The sequence below is a fragment of the Macaca nemestrina genome, chromosome 1, assembly GCF_043159975.1.
Source record: "Macaca nemestrina isolate mMacNem1 chromosome 1, mMacNem.hap1, whole genome shotgun sequence".
NCBI classification, from domain to species: domain Eukaryota; kingdom Metazoa; phylum Chordata; class Mammalia; order Primates; family Cercopithecidae; genus Macaca; species Macaca nemestrina.
The window spans coordinates 157,648,676-157,670,384 of record NC_092125.1 but is presented as its reverse complement, the minus strand read 5'-3'; the positions used below and the strand labels follow the sequence as shown (position 1 = coordinate 157,670,384).

Sequence of the window (21,709 nt, the reverse complement as noted above, 5' to 3'; positions counted from 1 at the left end):
GCTAACTCTGTGTCCTACTTGTTACATATCAGGTACTGTTTTAAGTGCTTTATATATTAACTCCTTTAATTTTTACTTCACAGATAAGGAAGCTGAAATGTACAGCTTAAGTGTCTTTCCCAAGATCATTTGTCTAGTAAGTGATAAAGCTGGAATTTGAACCCAAAGAAAATAGGGCTAGAGACTCTCTCTACTCTCCCCTGGTTCTCCAAAGTGAGCTACCTTTCCATTTTTATGGCTAGTTTATGAAGTGCAGTCATGAAACAAGAGCTCTACAATTGTATGTCAAAAAGCAGAAGATAGATAGTAGGTTAATCCTGCTTTTGGAAAAAAAGTATTCAGAATATACATTAAAGTAATATTAATGTAAATCTGTGGATATGAAAACTTGAGTGATTTTTTTTCTGTTTTTTCTTTATACTTTCTTGATAATTTGAATATCAGTGTGTTTTTTTTTTTAATTACGAGAAACAAGTCATGCTCACTTTGAAAATAATAACTATAACATAGTAAGTCAAAGCTGTTACTGCATTAGTTCTTTAAAATTCTTAAAAAGTTGGCCGGGCACAGTGGCTCACGCCTGCAATCCTAGCATTTTGGGAGGCCAAGACAGGCAGATCACTTGAGGTCAAGAGTTTGAGAACAGCCTGGCTAACATGATGAAACCCTGTCTCTATTAAAAATACAAAAAAAATTAGCTGGCTGTGGTGGTGTGCACCTGTAATCCCAGCTACTTGGGAGGCTGAGGCAGGAGAATGACTTGAAACTGGGATATAGAGGTTGCAGTGAGCCAAGATCATGCCATTGCATGCCAGCCCAGGTGACAGAGTGAGTGAGACTGCCTCAAAAAAAAAATATATTTTTAAAGTTATTTTCACTGCTAATATAAACATCAAAAATATATACAGTAGACAACCTACTAATTAATAACACTAGCTAACATGTACTGAGTTCTTGAGTACTTACATTGTACTAGGTGGGTGCTTTATATGCTTTTTTCTCATTTAATCATCATAATTTGTTTTATTTTACCCATTTTATGGTTGAGGAATCTGAAGTTTCGATTGGTTAAGCCACTTGCCCAAGGTTATGCAGCTAGTGAGTGGCAGTGATGTGAACCAAATTTGTATCCACAGTTCATGTTCTTTGCGTTCAGCTGCCTTCAAACTTTGGTATAGCTATAACATCTATACTAGAGTATATCTTATACATTTCATATTTCTAGAAAGCCCTCAGTAAAATAATTAGAAGTCTAATGGCACTGAAATATATTCCATGCTTTAATAAATGTCCTGACTTAAAGAAAGAAAAATGTTACATACATATTTCATACATTATATGCTAATTATTGAGAAAGAATGAGTTTCAACTAAATATCTTACCTGGGCTTTTCAGTACTTAAGATTGCATAACCTAAACATAGATTGAATGTTGGCCTTTATGTATTGTAAGTAGGCCAAAAGCTATATAGGTCCCAAATGCTGCCTGAAATTTCTACTCACTTATTCTTTTATGTTAGGGCATTTCAGACTTAGTTGTTATACTTGAAATCATTATTACTAACTAATGCTTGAAGTAATTTGTTTTTATTGTATTCCTAAGCCTATAACCTGGCTCGGTGCAGCTACATTTTGTTAATAAGAGGGAAGCATATCAGGAAAATCTGAGTGCATTGATTTACAAATTAGGAAAGCATAAAAGGTGTAGCACAACAGCACTAGACAACTGAAGTAGTCACCTACCTAAGGAGAGATGCCAAGGACAAAGTTGACCAGCTAAGCACTTTCTCCAGAAATGGGATTTATAGGTAAGTCATAGATGAGTGACAGGTTTGTATAGTCTCAGCAAACTACAAAACAAATGTCAGTTAAGAATGACTTTGATGGATTCAGTAGTACAGTTGTTACATAATTATATAAAATTAAGCTTGTAGAAGTTCTATTCTATCTACTCTATAAAGTTTACACAGGTTGAGCATCCCTAATCTGAAAATCCAAAACCCAAAATGCTCCAAGATTTGAAACTTTTGTGGCTCTGATATGACATCAAAAGTGGAAAATTCCACACCTGACATGTTTGCTTTCTGATGATTCAATGTACACAAACTTCGTTTCATGCATAAAATTATTTTAATATTGTATAAATTTAACTTAGGCTATATATATAAAATGTATATGGAACATAAATGAATTTCATGTTTAAACTTGGATCTCATTCCCAAGATATCTCATTATGTATATGTATGTAAAAATTCCAAAATTTGAAACAAATTCAAAATCTGAAACACTCTGATCACAAGCATTTTGGATTGGGATACTCAGCTTGTATTAGCCCTTTTACCAGGCTTGGCCATTCTCAATACCATTCATGTCTAGTATTGATTCATGTATTTAAAAGAAAATACAAAGCAAAAATATATTTGAGAGAAGAGGAATTTCCTGATTTTTGAAGTATGGGTAGGATCAGTGTGAATTTCCAAAGGCAGAGTATCCATGTCCATGTACATATTATATGATGCCTTGAATATATTTTAATACCTCAATGTCAGCTTTACAAAATATCTTAAGATACATGGCAACCTGGATTTTTACTGTTCTATTCATGAATTGAGACAACCCTCAGGAAACACTTGGACTCATAATTTTGGTTCCCTCAGAACTTTGGCTTGCACAGAGCTACAATGGGTAGACTTGTCTCCACCTCACAGTATCTACTCAAATTTGTAACACAATCTTTAAACTTAATTTTAACTCAATTTTTGAGTTAGAGTGTTTTAAGACATAGCCTTGGCCAACTTTTATGTGAGTTTTCCTTGGGACTATGTCTACCCCTCAGGTTAGTCAGTTGTGGCTTAAAAAGGCAGAAACCACAAAATATCTAGTATTACAGTTAAATTTTAAAAATAAACACACAGGTGACTCATATTGAGCATATTGGAAATATGATTACTTGCAGAAAATCGTAAGAACATATGTGAAATTTTGACCCTTTAAAAACAAAATCAAAGGTCTAATCTTTTTAATTTATACTTAAAAGTCTCACCATGCTAGATATCCTAGGATTATGAATTCCTAAAAGCTATTAACAGATTCTTTTATTGTTTGTCACTCTTCTATTGAGCTATGCAAATTTCTTTGAGATAAACACATTTAAGGTAGAAAATACCATCAGAAGTACATTAAAATCCAGACTTCACTTTATGTGTAGAAATCATGTGGTATTTTACCCAAGTAAGAATGGAAGGTTCTTACCTTCTCTCTTCCTCAGGAGAATGTCACCTCTGCCACTTAGGTGTCATTTTTCCGCTTATCTTGCATTGTGGTCAAAGAAACAAATAACATAAAATCTCCCCTCTTCCAAACTTTTAAGTGTAAGCAAATATCTAGGACTTTTTCATTTTGCATGACAAAAACTGTATGCTCATTGATTAGAAACTTCCCATTCCTCCCTCCCCAGCCCCTGGAAATCATCATTTTACTTTCTGCTTTGTTGAGTTTGACTACTTTAGCTACCTCCCATAAGTGGAATCATGCAGTATTTCTTCTTCTCTGGCTTATGTCACTTAGCATAATGTCCTTAAGGTTCATTTATGTTGTGGCATATGGCAGGATTTACTTCTTTTTTAAGGCTGAGTAATATTCTGTTGTATATATGTGGCACATTTTCTTTATCCATTCATCTGTAGGTGGATATTTAGGCTGTTTCTACCTCTTGACTATTGTAGACAATGCTGCCACAAACATGGGAGTGGAAATATCTCATTGAGAACCTCTTTTCAATTCTTTTATATAAATATCCAGAAGTAGAACTGCTGCTGGATCATATGGTACTACTCTTTTTAATTTTTTGAATCAATCATTTAAAATCAATCAATGATTTTAAGTGTTAAAATTACCCCTCTATTTGAATAATCATTTTACTATCCTGTTCTATTTTAATATGTGAATCTTCAGTTTGAGCAGTACATCATATAGATAGAGATTTAGAATCTATTCAGTCAAAGAAAGCTTGTGATATAAATTTTAATTCTTTCATCAGTCATCTCCCCCAGCCCTCCTTACTGTTTTCTATGATGGCTGCACAATTTTATATTTCTACCAATAGTGCACAAAGGCTCCAGTTTCTTTATATCCTCAGCAATGTTTGTTGTTCTCTGGTTGTTTTTTGTGTTTTGTTTTGTTTTTTTAAATAATGGCCCATCATAACAGGTATGAGGTGATAGCTCATTGTGGTTTTGAGCCTCTTAACTGGTTTCTGGATATCTAACAAAGATGAAGCACATAACATAGTAATCAGTATTTTAGGGAATTCAAGCATAAAATTATTAGAATCTAGCACTCAACCAGTGGTCAATTGACAGCTGACATTTGAGAGACAGAAAAATCTAAGGGACAAAATAATTACGCATTCTATAGCTTATCCTAACATTTCTGCACTCTTAGATTATCACAAATTAGTTTCCAGATATTTTGTTAAGCCACTGTCGTGTGGCTCCTTTTAATAATGGACACTACCTAGTATAATCAATTTTTAAATGAGATATAATTTACATGCTATAAAATTCACTCTTTTAAAGTGTAATGAGCAAAGTTTTTAACCAGAGTTTTATTGAAAAAGCTCCAAATTTTTTTGTTTTCTTTTGAGATACAGTCTCGCTCTGTCACCCAGGCTGGAGTGCAGTGGCATGACCTTGGCTCACTGCAACTTTTGCCTCCCGGATTCAAGAGATTCTCCTGTCTCAGCCTCCCGAGTAGCTGAGACTACAGGTGTGTGCCACCATGCCCAGTGAATTTTTGCACCATGTTGGCCAGACTGGTCTCCAACTCCTGACCTCAGGTGATCCACCTACCGCAGCTGAGATTATAAGTGTGAGCCATTGCGCCCAGCCCAAATTCTCCAGACTTTTAAATTAACGTGTCTTCTATAATTTGATTCCCTTCCATCTCCTAGAAAAAAAGGATTTGATATTTATTAATAATTCAATGAAGGCATTTCTGTAATAAGCTTAGACAACATTACCCAAGTACATATTTTTGCAATAAAACTGAGTAACTTGAAAATATTGGCAGTTGTCAAGAATTACTTTGGGACTCAGAACATTTTTTATAGCCTCTATGCTCCTGTGTCAGTAACACAATTGATTTTAAGTGTTAAAATTACTCCTTTATTTGAATAATCATTTTACCGTCATGTTCTATATTAATATATGAATCTTCAGTTTGAGCACTGCATCATATAGGTAGAGATTTAGAATCTATTCAGTCAAAGGAAGTTTGTGATATAAATTTTAATTATTTCATCCATCATCATTCTACTTTAGGTTTTAAACTTTGTAAATTTGTTTTACAATCAGTTTACATATACGTGTGTGTGTATAGATATACAGTCATGCATCACTTAACAATGGGGACAGATTCTGAGAAATGCATTGTTAGGCTATTTCATTGTTGTATGACTATCATACAATGTACTTACAAAAACCTCAATGGGGGCGGGGGGCATGCCCAAGATGGCCGAATAGGAACAGCTCCAGTCTTCAGCTCCCAGCGCGAGCGACACAGAAGACGGGTGATTTCTGCATTATCAACTGAGGTACTGGATTCATCTCACCAGGGAGTTCTGGACAATCGGTGCTGGTCAGCTGCTGCAGCCCGACCAGCGAGAGCTGAAGCAGGGCAAGGCATCGCCTCACCTGGGAAGCGCAAGGGGGAAGGGAATTCCTTTTCCTAGCCAAGGGAAACTGAGACAAACAACACCTGGAAAATCATGTAACTCCCACCCTAATACTGTGCTTCACCAAGGGTCTTAGCAAACGGCACACCAGGAGATTATATCCCACGCCTGGTCCGGAGGGTCCCACGCCCATGGAGCCTCCCTCATTGCTAGCACAGCAGTCTGAGATCTAACTGCAAGGCATCAGCGAGGCTGGGGAAGGGGCACCCGCCATTGCTGAGGCTTAAGTAGGTGCAGACTGACTCCTCACACCTCACACGGCTGGGTACACCTCTGAGACGAAGCTTCCAAAGCAAGAATCAGACAGCAACCCTTACTGTTCAGCAATATTTTATCTTCTGCAGCCTCTGCTGCTGATACCCAGGAAAACAGGGTCTGGAGTGGACCTCAAGCAAACTCCAACAGACCTGCAGCTGAGGGTCCTGACTGTTGGAAGGAAAACTAACAAACAGAAAGGACACCCACACCAAAACCCCATCAGTACAGCAGCATCATCAAAGACCAAAGGTAGATAAAACCACAAAGATGGGGAAAAAGCAGTGCAGAAAAGCTGGAAATTCAAAAAATCAGAGCAGATCTCCCCCTCCAAAGGAATGTAGCTCGTCACCAGCAACGAAACAAAGCTGGATGGAGCATGACTTTGACAAGTTGAGAGAGGAAGGCTTCAGTCAATCAAACTTCTCAGAGCTAAAGGAGGAACTATGTACCCGGCACAAAGAAACTAAAAACCTTGAAAAAAGAATGGAAGAATGGATAACTAGAATAATCAACGCAGAGAAGTCCATAAATGAACTGATAGAGATGAAAACCATGACATGAGAACTACATGACAAATGCACAAGCTTCAGTAACTGACTCAATCAACTGGAAGAAAGAGTATCAGTGATTGAAGATCAAATGAATGAAATGAAGCGAGAAGAGAAGTGTAGAGAAAAAAGAGTAAAAAGAAATTAATAAAGCCTCCAAGAAATATGGGATTATGTGAAAAGACCAAATCTATGTCTGACTGATGTCCCAGAAAGTGATGGGGAAAATGGAACCAAGTTGGAAAGCACTCTGCAGGATATTTTCCAGGAGAACTTCACCAACCTAGCAAGGCAGGCCAACATTCAAATTCAGGAAATACAGAGAATGCCACAAAGATACGCCTCAAGAAGAGCAACTCCAAGACACATAATAGTCAGATTCACCAAAGTTGTAATGAAGGAAAAAATGTTAAGGGCAGCCAGAGAGAAAGGTCGGGTTATCCACAAAGGGAAGCCCATCAGACTAACAGCAGATCTCTCAGCAGAAACTCTACAAGGCAGAAGAAAGTGGGGACCAATATTCAACATTCTTAAAGAAAAGAATTTTCAATCCAGAATTTCATATCCAGCCAAACTAAGTATCATAAGTGAAGGAGAAATAAAATCCTTTACAGACAAACAAATGCTTAGAGATTTTATCAACACCAGGTCTGCCCCACAAGAGATCCTGAAGGAAGAACTCAACATGGAAAGGAACAATGGGTACCAGCCATTACAAAAACATGCCAAAACGTAAAGACCATCAATGCTAGGAAGAAACTGCATCAACTAACGAGCAAAATAACGAGCTAATATCATAATGACAGGATCAAGTTCACGCATAACAATATTAACCTTAAATGTAAATGGACTAAATGGTCCAATTAAAAGACACAGACTGGCAAATTGGATAAAGAGTCAAGACCCATCAGTTTGCTGTATTCAGGAGACCCATCTCACAAGCAGAGACACACATAGGCTGAAAATAAAGGGATGGAGGAAGATCTACCAAGCAAATGGAGAACAAAAAAGGCAAGGGTTGCAATCCTAGTCTCTGATAAAACAGACTTTAAACCATCAAAGATCAAAAGAGACAAAGAAGGCCATTACATAATGGTAAAGGGATCAATTCAACAAGAAGAGCTATATCCTAAATATATGTGCACCCAATACAGGAGCACCCAGATTCATAAAGCAAGTCCTTAGAGACTTACAAAGAGACTTAGACTCCCATACAATAGTAATGGGAGACTTAAACACCCCACTGTCAACATTAGACAGATCAACGAGACAGAAAGTTAACAAAGATATCCAGGAATTGAACTCACCTCTGCACCAAGTGGACCTAATAGACATCTACAGAACTCTCCATGCCAAATCAACAGAATATACATTCTTCTCAGTACCACATCACACTTATTCCAAAATTGACCACATAGTTGGAAGTAAAGCACTCCTCAGCAAAAGTAAAAGAACAGAAATTATAACAAACTGTCTCTCAGACAACAGTACAATCAAACTAGAACTCAGGACTAAGAAACTCAATCAAAACCGCTCAACTACATGGAAACTGAACAACCTGCTCCTGAATGACTACTGGGTACATAACGAAATGAAGGCAGAAATAAAAGGTGTTCTTTGAAACCAATGAGAACAAAGATACAACATACCAGAATCTCTGGGACACATTTAAAGCAGTGTGTAGAGGGAAATTTATAGCACGAAATGCCCACAAGAGAAAGCAGGGAAGATCTAAAATTGACACCCTAACATCACAATTAAAAGAACTAGAGAAGCAAGAGCAAACACATTCAAATGCTAGCAGAAGGCAAGAAGTAACTAAGATCAGAGCAGAACTGAAGGAGATAGAAACACAAAAAACCCTTCAAAAAATCAATGAATCCAGGACCTGGTTTTTTGAAAAGAGCAACAAAACTGACAGACTGCTAGCAAGACTAATAAAGAAGAAAAGAGAGAAGAATCAAATAGATGCAATAAAAAATGATAAAGGGGATATCACCACTGACCCCACAGAAATACAAACTACCATCAGAGAATACTATAAACACCTCTACGCAAATAAATTAGAAAACCTAGAAGAAATGGACAAATTCCTGGACACATACACTCTCCCAAGACTCAACCAGGAAGGAGTTGAATCCCTGAATAGACCAATAGCAGGCTCTGAAATTGAGGCAATAATTAATAGTCTACCAACCAAAAAAAGTCCAGGACCAGACAGATTCACTGTCAAATTCTACCAGAGGTACAAGGAGGAGCTGGTACCATTTGTTCTGAAACTATTCCAATCAATAGAAAAAGAGGGAATCCTCCCTAACTCATTTTAGGAGGCCAACATCATCCTGATACGAAAGCCTGGCAGAGACACAACAAAAAAAGAGAATTTTAGAACAATATCCCTGATGAACATCAATGCAAAAATCCTCAATAAAATACTGGCAAACCAAATCCAGCAGCACATCAAAAAGCTTATCCAGCATGATCAAGTGGGCTTCATCCCTGGGATGCAAGGCTGGTTCAACATATACAAATCAATAAACGTAATCCAGCATATAAACAGAACCAAAGACAAAAACCACATGATTATCTAATTAGATGCAGAAAAGGCCTTTGACAAAATTCAACAGCCCTTCATGCTAAAAACTCTCAATAAATTCGGTATTGATGGAACGTATCTCAAAATAATAAGAACTATTTATGACAAACCCACAGCCAATATCATACTGAATGCGCAAAAACTGGAAGCATTCCCTTTGAAAACTGTCATAAGATAGGAATGCGCTCTCTCACCACTCCTATTCAACACAGTGTTGGAAGTTCTGGCCAGGGCAATCAGGCAAGAGAAAGAAATAAAGGGTATTCAATTAGGAAAAGAAGAAGTCAAATTTTCCCTGTTTGCAGATGACATGATTGTATATTTAGAAAACCCCATCATCTCAGACCAAAATCACCTAAAGCTGATAAGCAGCTTCAGCAAAGTCTCAGGATACAAAATCAATGTGCAAAAATCACAAGCATTCTTATAACCAATAACAGACAAACAGAGAGCCAAATCATGAATGAACTGCCATTCACAATTGCTTCAAAGAGAATAAAATACCTAGGAACCCAACTTATAAAGGATGTGAAGAACCTCTTCAAGGAGAACTACAAATCACTGCTCAGTGAAATAAAAGAGGACACAAACAAATGGAAGAACATACCATGCTCATGGATAGGAAGAATCAATGTCTTGAAAATGGCCATACTGCCCAAGGTAATTTATAGATTCAATGCCATTCCCATTAAGCTAACAATGACTTTCTTCAAAGAATTGGAAAAAAAAAAAACTACTTTAAAGCTCATATGGAACCAAAAAAGAGCCTGCATCGCCAAGACAATCCTAAGCCAAAAGAACAAAGTTGGAGGCATCACACTACCTGACTTCAACCTATACTACAAGGCTACAGTAACCAAAAGAGCATATTACTGGTACCAAAACAGAGATATAGACCAATGGAACAGAACAGAGCCCTCAGAAATAATACCACACATCTACAGTCATCTGATCTTTGACAAACCTGAGAAAAACATGAAATGGGGAAAGGATTCCCTATTTAATAAATGGTGCTGGGAAAATTGGCTAGCCATAAGTAGAAAGCTGAAACTGGATCCTTTCCTTACTCCTTATCCAAAAATTAATTCAAAATGAATTAGAGACTTAAATTTTAGACCTAAAACCATAAAAACCCTAGAAGAAAACGTAGGTAATACCATTCAGGACATAGGCATGGGCAAGGACTTCATGTCTAAAACACCAAAAGCAATGAAAACAAAGGCAAAATTGACAAATGGGATCTAATTAGACTAAAGAACTTCTGCACAGCAAAATAAACTACCATCAGAGTGATCAGGAAACCTACAGATTGGGAGAAAATTTTTGCAATCTACTCATCTGACAAAGGGCTAATATCCAGAACCTACAAAGAACTCAAACAAATTTACAAAAAAAAAAAAAAAAAAAAACAAAGAACCCTATCAAAAAGTGGGCAAAGGGTATGAACAGACACTTCTCAAAAGAAGACATTTATACAGCCAACAGACACACGAAAAAATGCTCATCATCACTCGCCATCAGAGAAATGCAAATCAAAACCACAAGGAGATACCATCTCACAGCAGTTAGAATGGCAATCATTAAAAAGTCAGGAAACAACAGGTGCTGGAGAGGATGTGGAGAAATAGGAACACTTTTACACTGTTGGTGGGACTATAAACTAGTTCAACCAGTGTGGAAAACAGTGTGGCAATTCCTCAAGGATCTAGAACTAGAAATACCATTTGACTCAGCCATCCCATTACTGGGGATATACCCAAAGGATTATAAATCATGCTGCTATAAAGACACATGCACATGTATGTTTATTGTGGCACAATTCACAATGGCAAAGACTTGGAATCAACCCAAATGTCCATCAGTGACAGACTGGATTAAGAAAATGTGGCACATATACACCATGGAATACTATGCAGCCATAAAAAATGATGAGTTAGTGTCCTTTGTAGGGACAAGGATGCAGCTAGAAACCATCATTCTCAGCAAACTATTGCAAGAACAGAAAACCAAACACTGCATGTTCTCACTCATAGGTGGGAATTGAACAACGAGAACACTTGGACACAGGAAGGACAACATCACACACCGGGGATCTATTGTGGGGAGGGGACGATAGCATTAGGAGATATACCTAATGCAATGACCTAATGCACACCAACATGGCACATGTATACATATGTAACAAACCTGCACGTTTTGCACATGTACCCTAGAATTTAAAGTATAATTTAAAAAAGGGGAAAAACAGGCCGGGCGCGGTGGCTCAAGCCTGTAATCCCAGCACTTTGGGAGGCCGAGGCGGGTGGATCACGAGGTCAGGAGATCGAGACTATCCTGGCTAACATGGTGAAACCCCGTCTCTACTAAAAATACAAAAAAAAAACTAGCCGGGCGTGGTGGCGGGCGCCTGTAGTCTCAGCTACTTGGGAGGCTGAGGCGGGAGAATGGCGTGAACCCGGGAGGCGGAGCTTGCAGTGAGCCGAGATCACGCCACTGCACTCCAGCCTGGGAGACACAGCGAGACTCCGTCTCAAAAAAAAAAAAAAAAAAAAAAAGGGGGAAAACAAAAACAAACAAACAAACAAAACAAAACAAAACCAAAAAACACCTCAATGGTTTAGCCTACTATACACATAAGCCATATGGTATAGCTTATTGATCCAAGGCTACAAACCTGTACAGCATGCTAAATAGTGTGGGCAAGTATAACACAAAGGTAAATGTTTTTGTATCTACACATAGAAAAGACACAGTAAAAACAGTATAAAAGGGCTGGGGGCAGTGGCTCACATCTGTAATCCCAGCACTTTGGGAGGCCAAGGCGGTTGGATCACGAGGTCATGAGATCAAGACCATTCTGACTAACACAGTGAAACCCTGTCTCTACTAAAAATACAAAAAATTATCCAGGTGTGGTGTTGGGCACCTGTAGTCCCAGCTACTCAGGACGCTGAGGCAGGAGAATGGCGTGAACCCGGGAGGCAGAGGCTGCAGTGAGCCAAGATAGTGCCACTGTACTCCAGCCTGTGCCGCAGAGAGAGACTCTGCCTCAAAAAAAATAAATAAATAAATAAATAAAGATTTTTAAAAAACGGCATACCTGTTAAGGTACTAACCATCAATGGAGCTTGCAGGACAGAAAATTGCTTTGGGTGGGTCAATCAGTGAGTTGTGAGTGAATATGAAGGCCTAGGACATAATTGTATACTATTGTAGACTTTATAAACACTGTACAAATTAACTACGCTAAATTTATTTAAAATTTTCTCTTCTTCAATAATAAATTCATCTTAATATAACTTTAAAAGATAAAAGAAATTTTGTGGATACACAATAGGTGTACATATTTATGGGGTACATAATATGTTTTGATACAGGCATGCAGTGTGAAATAAGGACATTATAGAAAATGATGCACCATGTGAAATAAGCACATCATGGAGTATTCATTTCCTCAAGCATTAATCTTTTGAGGTACAAACAATCCAACTACATTTTTAAGTTATTTTAAAATATACAATTATTATTGACTATAGTCACTTTATTGTGCTATCAAATAGTAGATCTTATTAATTCTTTCTATGTTTTTGTACCCATTAACCATACCCACCTCCCCACCAACCACCCCACTGCTATTCCCAGCTTCTGGTAACCATCCTTCTACTCTCTGTGTGCGTGAGTTCAATTCATTTGATTTTTTAGTTTCCACAAGTAAGCGAGAACATGTGATGTTTGTCTTTCTTTGCCTAGTTTATTTCATATAACATGATCTCCAGTTCCATAGGTGTTACAAATGACTGGATCTCATTTATTTTATGCCTGAATAGTACTCCATTATGTATATGTACAACATTTTCTTTATCCATTCACCTGTTAATGGACACTTAGGCGCTTCGAAATCTTAGCTATTGTAAACAGTGGTGCAGTAAACCTGGGAGTGCAGATATCTCTTCAGTATACTGATTTCCTTTCTTTTTCTTTCTTTTTTTTTTTTTTTTGAGATGGAATCTGGCTCTGTCGCCCGGGCTGAAGTGCAGTGGCCGGATCTCAGCTCACTGCAAGCTCTGCCTCCCGAGTTTACGCCATTCTCCTGCCTCAGCCTCCCGAGTAGCTGGGACTACAGGCTCCCGCCACCTCGCCCGGCTAGTTTTTTGTATTTTTTAGTAGAGATGGGGTTTCACCATATTAGCCAGGATGGTCTCGATCTCCTGACCTCGTGATCTGCCCATCTCGGCCTCCCAAAGTGCTGGGATTACAGGCTTGAGCCACCGCGCCCAGCCCTGATTTCCTTTCTTTTGGGTATATACCCAGCAGTAGGATTGCTGGAACATATAGTAGCTCAACTTTTAGTTTTTTGAAGAATCTCCAATCTGTTCTCCATAGTGGTTGTACTAATTTACATTCCCACCAACAGTGTAAAAGGGTTGCCCTTTCTCCACATCCTTGCCAGCATTTGTTATTGCCTGTCTTTTGGATACAAGCCATTTTAATAGGGGTGAGATGATATCTCACTGTAGTTTTGATTTGCATTTCTGTGATGGTCAGTGATGTTGCACACGTTTTCATTTGCCTGTTTGCCTTTTGTATGTCTTCTTTTGAGAAATGTCTATTCAAATCTTTTGCGCATGTTTTGATTGGATTATTAGATTTTTTTCTCTAGAGTTATTTGAGCTCCTGATATTCTTGTTATTAATCCCTTGTCAGAGGGGTAGTTTGCAAATATTTTCTCCCATTCTGTGAGTGATCTCTTCACTTTGTTGGTTGTATCCTTTGCTGTGCAGAAGGTTTTTCACTTGATGTGATCTCATTTGTTCCTGTTTGCTTTGGTTGCCCAGATCAATATCCTGGAGAATTTCCATATTTTTTTCTGGGTTTGTTTCTGGGTTCTCTATTCTGTTCTATTGGCCTATGTGTCTGTTTTTTGTTTTCATTTTTGCCAGTACCATGCTGTTTTGGTTACTATAGCTCTGTAGTATAATTTGAAGTCAGGCAACGTGATTCCTCCAGTTTTGTTCTTTTTGCTTAGGATAGCTTTGGCTATTGTGGGTATTTTGTGTTTCCATATAAATTTTAGGATTGCTTTTTATATCTCTGTGAAGAATGTCACTGGTATTTTGTTAGAGATTGTATTGAATCTGTAGATTGCTTTGGGCCGTTAAGACATTTTAACAATATTGATTCTTCCAATCCATGAACATGGAATAGTTTTGTTTTTGTTTTTGTTTTTTTTCATTTTTGATGTCCTCTTCAATTTCCTTCATCAATGTTTTATAGTTCTCATTATAGAGGTCTTTCTCTTCTTTGGTCAAGGTAATTCCTAGGTTTTAAATTTTATGTGTGGTTATTGCAAATGGGATTACTTTTCAAATTACTTTTCCACATTCTTCACTGTTGGCATATAGAAATGCTACTGATTTTTTTATGTGGATTTTGTATTTATCAATTCTAGTAATTTTCCTGTGGAGTGTAGAGTTTTCTAAATATAAGATTATATCATCAGCAAACAAGGATAATTTGACTTCTTCCTATCCAATTTGGATGCCCTTTATATTTTTCTCTTGTCTGATTGCCCTAACTAGGACTTCCAGTACTATGTTAAGTAACAGTGGTGACAGTGGGCATTCTTGTCATGTTCGAGATCTTAGAGGAAAGGCTTTCAACTTTTCCCCATAAAGGTACTGCCTTGATGGTCTTGGGCAAGAGCTAGGAGAATTCTCTGGATTACCAGGCAGATACTCTTCTTCCCTTCGTTTACTTTCTCTCCAACATACAGAGTCTCTTTCTCTCTCTGTTCTGAGCCACCTAAAGCTAGGGATGGAGTGGCATAAACACCCTGCTGTCACTACCTCTGTGATTGCACTGGGGAAGACCTGAAGCTAGCACAGAGCTAGTTCTTGTCCAGGGCCTTCCCTGTCCATTGCCTATGTTCACTCAAGGCCCTGGGGCTCTACTATCAGCAGGTAGAAAAGCCAGGCAATCCTATGTCCTTCCCTTTAGGGTAGTGAGGTTCCCCAAGCCCCAGGTGGGTTCAGAAGTGTTGTCCGAGAGTCAGGGACTAGAGTCAAAAAACTTAGAAGTCTACCTGGTATTCTATTATATTGTGGCTGAGCTGGCACTCAACCCACATGACACTGTCCTTCCCACTCTTCCTTACCCTTTCCAAAGGGAGAGGAGCCTCACGCTATAGACACTGCTACCACAGGCCATGAGGAATACTACCAGACTACCACTGATGTTCCCTAAGGCTCAAGGTATCTTAAGTCAGCTGTGTGAAAGCTCCCCAGCCTGGGACTCACCCTTAGTGATGTAAGTTCCCCTCTGGCCCAGGGCAAGTCCAGAAATGCCATCCAAGAGTAAAGTTCCGGAGTCGGGGATCCCAAGAACCCACTTGGTGCTCTACTCCCCTGTGACTGTACTGGCGTCTAAGGTGGAAGACAAAGTCTCCTTTACCTTTTCCTCTGCTTTTCTCAAGCAAACGGAGTTTTGCCCCATAGCCACCATAGCTGGTTATGTGCTGAGTCTCATCTGAAGCCAGCAAGTCTCAGAGGCTCACCCAAGGCCCTCAATGTAGTACCTGGGTATTGCTGTTAGTTATTCAAGGCTCAGGGGCTCTTCAGTTAGCAGGTAATGAATGCTGGCAGGACTGGGTCCTTTAAAGTAGTGGGTTTCCTTCCTGCCCAGGGTGTGTCTAGCAATGTTGTCTGGGAGCAAGGACCTGGAACAGGGGCCATAACTCTGATGGGTGCCCTATCCTGCTGTGGCTGGGCTAGTGTCTTAGGTGTAATACAGTCTTCCTCACCTTCCCTCTCCTCTCCTCTCCTCTCCTCTCCTCAAGCAGAAGGAAGAGGTCTCTTCTGGAGCCGAGAGCTGTGTAGCCTTGGGTTAGGGGAAGAGTGATGCTGTCACTCCCTTGCTGCCCAAGCTGGTGTCTCGGGATGCCATGTGACCACCCAGTCCGTTGTCTCTTGCCCTAATTCAGCACTAGGACTTGCCTACAGAGTTGCAGTTTTTACGTCCCAGATTGCCTTTCAAGTTTACTTACAGACAGAGTGCTATAGCCTTGGTGATGAGCTTCGTAGGCACTCAAATTTGGACCTCTGAGATAGGTGCTTTCCCTCTGGCTAGGGCTGGTTTAAATGCTCTCTTTGTGGGCAGGTATCAGTTGAGTTTGGTCTTTCTTCTTTAACAGAATAGCGCTGACTTCAATGTCTCACAATTGCTGTGTTCTCTCTCCCTTAGTTCCCAGAGATGCTATCAGCATCACATTACTGCTACCCAGGGAGGAAGAGGGATGGCAATGTTGATTCAGGATTGCTTATTCTATCTCTTCAGTGCCTCTTTCAGTGATATGAAGTTAAAATCTCACCTGATTTTTGGTTATTATGAAGGTGATTTTTTTTCTGAGTAGTTAGTTGTTAACTTGGTCTCCTTGCTGGGGGGGACAATGGGTGGAACTTTCTATTCCTCCACCTGACTCCACTTCTCCATAAATATTCAAAAGTCTAATATTCTAAGACAGTTACCAATCAAATTTCTGATTAGCAAGTTATGATATGTAGTTGAGCGGTCATTAGAGTTAGAACTACAGAGAGTGTTAAAAGTGGGAGAGACTTTAGAAATGGTTTAGCTTAACTCCCTTAGCATATGAAAAAACTTAGGCTCGGAGAAGGTAAAATTACTTTCCCATAGTCACATAGCCAGCACTCAGGCAAGCCTAGATGAAAATTCAGATCTGGCTTTTAGTCCAATGCTGCTTTTCACCATATGCTCTGAAATTAGCTCTGTTGTGATAAATGACATGGCAGATGAAGTGACAGAGGTCTTTCTTTTATCATTTGGAATGAGAGTATTGTTTCTGTGTATGTGTGTGCAGTTCCTTCAAACTTAATGTCGACTTTTGTGGAAGAAAGATTTTTCAGTTTTGCTTACTCATGCCTTAAGCCTCAACCTGAAACTGACATTTCTCTTTGTCAATAATCACTTGTTCCCATACATCATTGGGGTATCACTTCTTATAATATTTATCAAACTGCCTTGTAATTTCATGTTTACTTTCTTTCTCTGCTAGGCTAAATTTCATGCCTTGTTCACACTTGTACCTTCAATGGCAACTAGCACAGTGCCTTTCACTTAGTGTTCTACAATTATTTATGCAGGAAATAAATGAATAAATATTATCTGTTTTTAAAATAAAGCATTATGGAATAGGTATGGGGACCAGATATCTTATTTCAGCAAGAACAATCCCATATCTCACTTCAGTTTCCCATTAGGCCTGGTAACATGTTCCTAAAATGATTTTTCTTGATACATTTAAACAAACATCTTTCCGGAGCCTACCCCTTACTTTATTATTTTTTTTTTTCCAGACTTTGGGATCAGACAGTTATGTGTTCAAATCCCAACTATGTGATTTTGGGCAAGTTACTTAACCTCTGTGAACTTCACTCTTCTTATTTGAAAAATGGAGACAATATTATCTACCTTACAGGACTATTGGTGAGGATTAAATGACACAACAAATAGAAAAGTATAGTATGTTGTATGTAGCAGGTATTCAATAAATGCTCATTCCATTTCCCTCTTCTCCTTAACTCCATTCCTTCCTTTCTCCTGATTTCTTTTCCTTCCTTCCTTTCTTCCTTCCTTCCTTCCTTCCCTCCTTCCTTCTTTCTGTCTCCTACCTCTGCTTTTTTGGAAATGAAAGAAATGCAGCATAGTCAAAGCTGACTTTTTCTTACAGCAAAGGTGCTCTACTCAGTAAATTACCTTTAGCCTCAGCTTGCCTCTAGGACAGCCTCTGTTTTTCTACACTCCATTTTAACCCGGTTTGCCTTCTAGTCTTCCCCACTGGCTCGCAGAAATCCAGTTATTCTGCCATATACCTGGTGGTCAATAGGCATTCTATAGCAAGATAACAGTAAGAGAGAGAGAGAGTGAGAACAGGGGAACCTGCCAGTGTCAGAGACAGTAAAAACTCCAAGAGGTTGTATTGATTGCAGAAGGCTGTTCCAGAAGCAGCATCTTGGAATGCCATTTAAGGCGCAACTGAGAAGGAAAAGGGGAAGGCCACAGCTGTTTGTTTTTCTTGCTCTTGATTGTTAAGGTTGCCATTTCATTATCTTTCAATCAGGCTTTATTGTAAAATGTTTTTAGCCAATATTAGAATTAATATTTTTAAGAGGTCTAATGTGAAAAAGAAGAGCTGAGCTAAACCGCATTCTTGAACTAAATTAAAGAAAAGAAAATCATAAAAATAAAATTATTACCAAAACAATAACTGGAAGAAAGGGATCTCTTGACACAGATGATCTTGTCTAGGTTCAGAAATTGAGGTAAAATGAGAAAGCAGTGATGAGGCAGCTACTGATGAGGTTCAAAGTAAACGATGAATGAACTGGCCAGGAGTTCAGAAGAAGGTGTTCAGGAGTGTCCTATTCAATATAGTGTTGGAAGTCCTGGCCACGGCAATCAGGCAAGAGAAAGAAATAAAGTATTCAATTTGGAAAAGAGGAAGTCACATTATCTCTGTTTGCAGATGACATGATTGTATATTTAGAAAACCCCATCGTCTCAGCCCCAAATCTCCTTAAGCTGATAAGCAATTTCAGCAAAGTCTCAGGATACAAAGTCATTGTGCAAAAATCACAAGCATTTCTATACACCAATAACAGACATACAGAGAGTCAAATCATGAGTAAACTCCTATTCACAACTGGTACAAAGAGAATAAAATACCTAGGAATCGAACTTACAAAGGTTGTGAAGAACCTCTTCAAGGAGAACTACAAACCACTGCTCAAGAAAATAAAAGAGGACACAAACAAATGGAAGAACATACCATGTTCATGGACAGGAATAGTCAATACCGTGAAAATGGCCATAATGTCCAAGGTAATCTATAGATTCAATGCCATTCCCATCAAGCTACCAATGACTTTCTTCACAGAATTGGAAAAAACTACTTTAAAGTTCATATGGAACCAAAAAAGAGCCCTCATTGCCAAGGCAATCCTAAGCCAAAAGAACAAAGATGGAGGCATCACACTACCTGACTTCAACCTATACTACAAGGCTACAGTAACCAAAACAGCATGGTACTGGTACCAAAACAGAGATATAGACCAATGAATGAGAACAGAGACCTCGGAAATAACAGCACACATCTACAACCATCTGATCTTTGATAAACCTGAGTAAAACATGAAATGGGGAAAGGATTCCCTATTTAATAAATGGTGCTGGGAAAACTGGCTAGTCATATGTAGAAAGCTGAAACTGGATCCCTTCCTTACACTTTATACAAAAATTAATTCAAGATGGATTAAAGACTTAAATGTTAGACCTAAAACCATAAAAACCCTAGAAGTAAACCAAGGCAATACCATTCAGGACATAGGCATGGGCAAGGACTTCATGACTAAAACACCAAAAGCAATGACAACAAAAACCAAAATTGACAAATAGGATCTAATTAAACTAAAGAGCTTCTGCACAGCAAAAGAAACTACCATCAAAGTGAACAGGCAGCCTACAGAATGGGAGAAAATTTTTGCAATCTACTCATCTGACAAAGGGCTAATATCCAGCATCTACATAGAACTTAAACAAATTTACAAGAAAAAAAAAAAAACCCATCGAAAAGTGGGCAAAGGATATGAACAGACACTTCTCAAAAGAAGACACTTATGCAGCCAACAGACACATGACAAAATGCTCATCATCACTGGTCATCAGAGAAATGCAAATCAAAACCACAATGAGATACCATCCCACACCAGTTAAAATGACAATCATTAAAAAGTCAAGAAACAACAGATGCTGGAGAGGATGTGGAGAAACAGGAACACTTTTACACTGGTAGTGGGAGTGTAAATTAGTTCAACCATTGTGGAAGACAGTGTGGTGATTCCTCAAGGATCTAGAACTAGAAATACCATTTGACCCAACCATCCCATTCCTGGGTATATACCCAAAGGATTATAAATCATGCTACTATAAGGACACATGCACATGTATGTTTACTGTGGCACTATTCACAATTGCAAAGACTTCGAACCAACCCAAATGCCTAGGCGACAGAGTGAGGCACTGTCTCAAACAAAACAAAAATTACCACAAACTTTGTGATTTTAAACAATATAAATTTATGTTCTTTTTTATATTCTGCAATTTAAAGCTTTTAATTTAAGAGTAAACTTTAATGTCAAAAATGCAAACTTGGGGAGGGCAGAAAGATCACGCACAAGGCTGCCACTTCACACGTGAAGGGTTGATTGCACAGCGGCCGAGCAGAGGTGCTCCTCACTTCCCAGAGGGTAGGTGGCAGGGTGCAGGGCAGAGGCGCTCCTCACTTCCCAGATCGTGGGCCCGCCGGGCAGAGCTGCTCCTCACTTCCCAGACAGAGGTGGGGCCGGGCAGAGAAATTTACTTTCTTAACAGTTCTGTAGGTTAGCAGGGCTGCATTACTACTGGAGGCCCTAAGGGATAAATGGTTGATAAAAGGCCTGTGGAATACATTTTCATTCTTGCGTCATTATTCTCCTTTTGGTTTTTAGGTTCTAGTGGCAGCCTGCGTTTCTTGGTTTATAGTCCCTTCCTCCATCTTTAAAGACAATCGTGTAGCATCTTCAAATCTCTTTCCTTTCTCTCTTTCTCACCTCTGCTTCCTCCATCATTTCATCTCCCTGTCTAACTCTGACTTTCCTGCCTCCATCTTTCCTTTGTAAAGATCCTTGTGATTACATTGAGCCCACATTGATATGGCTAATCCAGGATAATCCCCTCATCTCACGAGTCTTAATCACATCAGCAAAATCCCCTTTGTCAAGTGATCAATATATTCATAGGGTCTGGAGATTAAGATGTGGATATTTTGGAGAAACATTATCCTGTCTAGTGAACCATCCAAAAAGATTTTTACCAATATATAATCCTATTAGCAATTTATGAGGGTACCTTTATGCTAAAACCTAACCAACTCTGGGCATTAAAATTTTCTTAAAACTTAACTAATGTGATAGGGAAAACGGTGAATTTCCTTCAGTGTTAATTTGAGTACTAGTGAAGCAATATTGTTCATATGTTTGTTGACAATTTAAATGTTTTGTTGCAAATCAAAGCCACAATGAGACACCACCTTTCTCCTGCAAGAATGGCCGTAATCAAAAAATAAAAATTAATAGATGTTGGTGTGCATGTGGTGAAAAGGGAACACTTACACTCGATGGTGGGGATGTAAACTAGCACAACCACTATGAAAATAGTGTGGAGATTCCTTAAAGAACTAAAAGTAGAACTACCATTTGATCCAGCAATCCCATTACTAGGTATCTACCCAGAGGAAAAGAAGTCATTATACAAAAAAGATACTTCCACACACATGTTTATAGCAGCATAATTCACAATTGCAAAGATATGTAATCCGTCCAAAAGCCCATCAATCAACGAGTGGATAAAGAAATTTTGGTATATATACCATGGAATACTACTCAGCTATAAAAAGGAATGAAATAGTGGCATTCACAGCAACCTAGATGGAACTGGAGACCGTTATTCTAAGTGGAGTAGCTCA

General features: G+C 38.7%; 1 long non-coding RNA gene across 6 annotated transcripts in view; it reads left to right on the top strand.

The window, feature by feature from the left end:
- LOC105482665 (uncharacterized) overlaps nucleotides 1-21,709 on the top strand; it is a 64,727-nt gene continuing 43,018 nt past the window's right edge. For 5 of the 6 annotated variants that reach the window (XR_987751.2, XR_987748.2, XR_011619743.1 and 2 more), the window contains exons 1-2: nucleotides 40-136; nucleotides 1,603-1,807. This is a non-coding gene — a long non-coding RNA (uncharacterized lncRNA). The other variant, XR_011619740.1, reaches the window with a different exon arrangement.